We start from the raw sequence: 6,357 nt of genomic DNA, 5'->3' as shown, positions 1-6,357 counted from the left end.
GCCTGAAGTTCACGTGTCTTTTTACCTGAGTAGGCTTATGTTTCCCATCTAAATGATTAATTGAAAAGCCAGGAGGATGGGAGGAGTTTACCTCCCCCAGAGTTTTTTTATAGCATTTGGCTGCAGACGTAGGAATCAATTGACTAAGCAAGGATTGCTGGGGAAGCTAGTAAAACTCTGACTCCTACATACTTAGGGTGCTCCAAAGTACCCAATGATGCAAAGATCATTCTACTTGGTGAATGTCAACACAAAACAGTGGCAATCCTGAAGAAACATCACCTGGGTTCAAACCATCACCATCTTTCCAATGATAAATGAGATCCCTGCCCACACACCTGCTTCCTTGTCTTAAACACTTGCTCCCTTGCTTAAAGCTTGCTAATGGTTTCTGTCTGTGTCTCCTCTATACCACTAGACTGGGGGCAGAGTTTGTTCTTCTGGCCCATCTACAGCTGGGTGTCTGTTGTTGACACCTCTTAATCTTTATTTCCACTCCTTTCCACTGGCCAAGTAAGTCACTTGATTACCTGAGGTCGCATTATGGAAGACACTGAAAAAACCATAGATTTGGAATTTTCTAAACTAGTTGTTCACTCCATATTGAGTTTATGTTGTACCTAGACACTTCCGGGTTTGGTGAGCCTGAAGTTTTTACATTATGGGGACCCTGTTTAATAAAAACAATGCAGAATTGTAAATATGAAACTAATACAAAATTGAATGTTTATGTAGAACTATTAATCACAAGTTACAAATTTTAAAGAGCTGAAAAATACCATAAACAAAAAATCAGTATTAATATTTTCATGGTTACTAACTGCTTAACATACTCTAAAATTCCTTTTTTGTTTACATACTCTTTGATTATCTCTTAATAGGACCAAGGTTTCATAGTATTTTCTATAGAGAAAATTAAAAAATAATTCAGTCTCTCCTCTACTGTGACTGTTTACTATTTATTTTTTTATTTATTTTTTGAGCCGGAGTTTTGCTCTTGTTGTCCAGGCTGGAGTGCAGTGGTGCAATCTCAGCTCACAGCAACCTCCGTCTCCTGGGTTCAAGTGATTCTCATGCCTCAGCCTCTCGAGTAGCTGGGATTACAGGTGTATGCCACCACATCCAGCTAATTTTTGTATTTTTAGTAGAGACAGGGTTTCGCCATGTTGGCCAGGCTGGTCTTACACTCCTGACCTCAACTGATCCACTTTGGCCTCCCAAAGTGCTGCAATTATAGGCATGAGGCACCGCACCTGGCTTGTCATTTTATTTTTAAAGTAAAACTTGTTCTTAGACAACAAAGCAATGGTAACTTTTGAAGCATGACCTTTTATTCTCTCCAATTGGGTTAGTAAATAATTTTCTTGGTTATTTTGTTGCTATTATTGTTTTTAGGAAGGTATTTCCAAGGGTAGCACTTCAGGATAAGTTGTCTCCTTGAGTTTGTTGAGAAATAAAAGGTCTGGGTAAGGCCAATCATGTCAGGTTTCCAAAACATTTCTTGGAAAAAAATTAAGGTGGCCATATTAACTGTCTTTTCTTCACTGCGTTCTTCTTGAAGGCAGAGTCATAGTCCTATTGGTTTTTGTCCTTGATGAGGTCGTTGAATAGAACAGATTCTCCCAGTTTCCTGCCAGCAACACCTCTCACATTGAGGCTAAGAAGCATTTCTATCTTTAAAGAATTGCAGTATAATAAAAAAAAAAAAATAAAAAGTCAAAATTGGTTTGTAAAAACTGCCATATATTTTAAATGGTGAATTAAATACAAAAATATTTGAATTACAATGTAATATAAATGTGCTATTTACAAAATAATAGGAAGAAAAGGATATGAATCCATGGTAATCTAGAAATAAGATGTTTAAAGTTGACCCATGAAGATTTTTGTGTTTGTTTTCTTCAACACCAAGTGTAAATACAATTAGAATGATGTCAAGAGTAGGGTGACTATGAGGTGGAGACAGAATAGATCGCCTGGCCTGTCACTTCCTCCTCATCCACACTCTAAGATAAGTCTACTCATTAGGTCCAGATGTGGTGGCTCATGCCTGTAATCCCAGAACTTTAAGAGGCCAAGGTGGGTGAATTGCTTGAGCCCAGGAGTTCCAGACCAGCCTGGGCAACTTGGCTACACCCCGTCTCTACAGAAAAAAAACAAAAAAACAAAAAACTAGCTGGCTATAGTGTCACGTGCCTGTAGTCCCAGCTACTTGGGAAGCTGAGGTCGGAGGATCACCTAAGTCCAGGTAGGTCGAGGCTGCAGTGAACCATGGTCACACCACTGCATTCCAGTCTGGGCAACAGAGTGAAACTGTTTCAAAAAAAGAAGAAAAAAAAAGTCTACTTATTAGATACACAAGCTATTAAAACACCTTAAGATAGAAAGTGGATGTTATAGAACTTGTATGTTTAAAATATTACCTATTAGGCCAGGCGTGGTGGCTCATGCCTATAATCCCAGCACTTTGGGAGACCAAGGCAGGCAGATCACTTGAGGTCAGGAGTTCCAGACCAGCCTGGCCAACATGGAGAAACCCCATCTCTACTAAGAACACAAAAATTACGCAGGCATGGTGGCACGTGCCTGTAATCCCAGCTACTCGGGTGGCTGATGCATGAGAATCACCTGAACCTGGGGAGGCTGCAGTGAGCCCAGATCATACCACTGCACTCCAGCCTGGGTGACAGAGACTCTGTCTCAATAAATAAATAAATAAATAAATAAATAAATAAATAAAAATTTTAAAAAGTTACTTATTGTATATAACATGGGTATATTGTCTTTAGTAGAACTTGTAAAATTAGACTGATTTTATTACTCCTAACTTAAAACTGTGACTTTTCTCTATCAGCTGGTTTGGATGCAGGCAGGATGGCTGTGTGGATAGATGGTCAAGGGATTTGAGTTGGAAACATGGAATCATAGGCTATAAGAACTAGAAGGGTAATATTTAGTAAAATTTTCTGTCTCAGAGGACAAGAAGTATACCTAAGGCCACAGATAAGCTGAAGCCAGAAGCCAGGCTAATTGAGAGCCCAAGTGACCTTGTTGTTGCAAACATACTTTAGAAGGCTTAACATGAAAAAGAAGCTTCAGGTTATTCAAAACAGTGCTCCTTTATCCGTCTCCCTCCTTGTTGAAATAAATTATAGCTAGCTTTGCCATTTGTCCTAGGATATTTGATACTGTGATAAGCCATGCCTTGTTGATCCGAAACAAGTGAATTGCCTGTGTTAATCATGTGAAACCTTGTTTCATTCCATTCCTTAAATTCTCAAAAGCAAACTTGCCTCAAAAAACCGTGTAAACTATACTCAAGTAAGGATTCATCTCACTAACACAGTAGAATGAAAGAAGCCAGTCGCAGAACACACATGATGTGATTCATGTATATAAAGTACAAAAAATGGTAAAACGACTTGCTTTTGGAAGTCAGGGGAACAGTTACTAAATCTTTGTTGCCAGGATGTGGAAGGGGCACATCTGGGGACTTCCTGGGTTCTGATAACATTCTGGGTCTTGATCTGGGACTAATAAGGAAATGTTCAGCTTATAAATTTCACCAAGCTGTATACTCATGACATGTGCTCTTTTCTATATATTTATCGTATTTCAATTAAAAGTTCTATAAACGGACAGAGGAATTAGTAATTGTCATGGGTCCATCTTAATGTGCCTGGGACGAGCAAAATTTAGAAACAGAGTTTTTAAAAATCTGTTCTTTCGATACAGAGAAGATTAGCATGGCCCCTGTGCAAGGATGACACGCAAATTCGTGAAGCGTTCCATAAAAAAAAATAAAATAAAATAAAATAAAAATCTGTTCTTTTAGATTAGATCCCATCTCTAGAGCCACATCTAGAAGCATGAAGTTGAATTTTACTGAGCTTTTCTGCAGGAATAAAATGGTTCTTTTTTAATTTGTTTGGTTCCAGCTCAGAAAAAGTTCTCTTTGTATTGCTGTTGGAGAGAGGTAGTTTTTTTTTGGTTTTGTTTTGTTTTTGTTTTTTAAAGAGGGAGTCTTGCCCTGTTGCCCAGACTGGAGTGCAATGGTGCAATCTTGGCTCACTGCAACCTCCGCCTCCTGGGTTCAAACGATTCTCCTGCATCTCACCTCTCTCTCACTGCTCCCATGCTCTCTTTACTCTGTACTTTTAGCTGAGAATCCACAATCTTTTTTTTTTTTTTTTTGAGATGGAGTCTTGCTCTGTCTCCAGGCTGGAGTGCAGTGGCGCCATCTCGGCTCACTGCAACCTCCCTCTCCTGGGTTCACGCCATTCTCCTGCCTCAGCCTCCCAAGTAGCTGGGACTACAGGCGCCCGCCACCATGCCCGGCTAATTTTTGTATTTTTGTAGAGGCGGGGTTTCACCATATTGGCCGGGATGGTCTCTTATCTCTTGATCTTGTGATCTGCCCATTTCCACCTCCCAAAGTGCTGGGATTACAGGCATGAGCCACCGCGCCTGGCACAATCTTATTAGTTGTGCACGGAGCCCTGCAAGCAGAGCGCACACCTCCTTCACCAACTCCATGGAACATTTCATGAAATCAATCTCAGAATCATGGTGTCAGAAAGAAGAGTCTTATTTTCTTTGTCACTTCGGTTAGATCATTAGTCATTAGGCACTTACCTCTCCCCTTCCTGCTCAGGATCTAGTTTAACTGTTAGCTGTAAGTAGACTAGATAGAAGGTTTCAGAAACATACTAAGACTTCTGAGTTGGGCTTCATATTTAAGTGTTTCCTCTGCCACAGCAGGCTGGGGACAGAGTTTATAATAGAGTTTTAATAATGATGAACAATATTAATTTTCTGGTTCTTTTTATTAATATGAAAATCTTAATTTATTTGGACCAACAGATAAAAGATGATCAACAAAACAGTTTTCATTATGAGTATAATTTTACTTTGACGAGCACTCTATAGACCTTTGGAACCATTCTAATGTAGAAAATATAAAGGTGTGATATAGAAAGTACATTATCTATGTTGGTGTTAGAAAAGGTGGTCGGTTACTTATTCTCATTATGTTTTCCATATGTTCTTTTGCAAGCATAAACATAAAGTATATGTAATTTCAAAATTGTTTAAATATACAATTTGGCCGGGCGCGGTGGCTCAAGCCTGTAATCCCAGCACTTTGGGAGGCCGAGACGGGCGGATCACGAGGTCAGGAGATCGAGACCATCCTGGCTAACACGGTGAAACCCCGTCTCTACTAAAAATACAAAAACTAGCTGGGCGAGGTGGCGGGCGCCTGTAGTCCCAGCTACTCGGGAGGCTGAGGCAGGAGAATGGTGTAAACCCGGGAGGCGGAGCTTGCAGTGAGCTGAGATCTGGCCACTGCACTCCAGTCCGGGTGACAGAGCGAGACTCCGCCTCAAAAAAAAAAAAAAAATAATAAATAAATATACAATTTTTATTTCTCCATGCAACCTCCAATTTCAGGTGCTGTTTTTCATTTATTTATTTATTTATTTATTTATTTATTTAGAGATAGAGTCTCACTCTGTCACCCAGGCTGGAGAGCAATGGTGCCACCTCGGCTCACTGCAACTTCCGCCTCCCAGGTTCAAGCAATTCTCCTGTCTCAGCCTCCCAAGTAGCTGGGATTACAGGCACGTGCCATCACGCCCAGCTAATTTATTTTTGTATTTTTTGTAGCGACAATAGAATCTCATCTTTACCACTTTCCATCTGTGGCAGATTATATTTTCCGAGATGATACAACAGTTCTCAGGCTCTTCTTACAAAGTGACATTGGCACTACTCTCATCAGGGTTGGGCAGGGGGTTGGTCCCCTCTCCTTGAATCTGGACAAGCCAGTAATTATAGTAGAAGTGAAACTGTGTGACTTTTCAGGCTAGGTCTTAAAAGGCAATATATAAAATATTATTCAGCAATGAAAGGAACAAACTATTGGCCGGGCGCGGTGGCTCAAGCCTGTAATCCCAGCACTTTGGGAGGCCGAGACGGGCGGATCACAAGGTCAGGAGATCGAGACCATCCTGGCTAACACAGTGAAACCCCGTCTCTACTAAAAAATACAAAAAAAAACTAGCCGGGCGAGGTGGCGGGCGTCTGTAGTCCCAGCTACTCGGGAGGCTGAGGCAGGAGAATGGCGTAAACCCGGGAGGCGGAGCTTGCAGTGAGCTGAGATCCGGCCACTGCACTCCAGTCCGGGCGACAGAGCGAGACTCCGCCTAAAAAAAAAAAAAAAAAAAAAAAAAAAAAAGAAAGGAACAAACTATTGATTCATGTACAGTTGGATGGATCTCAATGTGCTTAGTGAAAAAAGCCAGTTTCAAAACATCACATACTGTATGATTTCATTATGTAACATTCTGGAAATGA

The 6,357-nt window shown here is 40.6% G+C and overlaps 1 non-coding gene across 1 annotated transcript; it reads left to right on the top strand.

Moving 5' to 3' along the window:
- Positions 1 to 3,691: 3,691 nt before the first annotated feature.
- Positions 3,692 to 3,798, top strand: LOC117095456. The gene has a single exon (XR_004441998.1). It is a non-coding gene; the product is annotated as a U6 spliceosomal RNA (small nuclear RNA).
- Positions 3,799 to 6,357: the final 2,559 nt, after the last annotated feature.

The sequence above is a fragment of the Trachypithecus francoisi genome, unplaced genomic scaffold (assembly GCF_009764315.1).
Source record: "Trachypithecus francoisi isolate TF-2019V2 unplaced genomic scaffold, Tfra_2.0 Lachesis_group13, whole genome shotgun sequence".
Classification (NCBI taxonomy): Eukaryota; Metazoa; Chordata; class Mammalia; order Primates; family Cercopithecidae; genus Trachypithecus; species Trachypithecus francoisi.
This window is presented reverse-complemented; position numbering and strand designations above follow the sequence as displayed.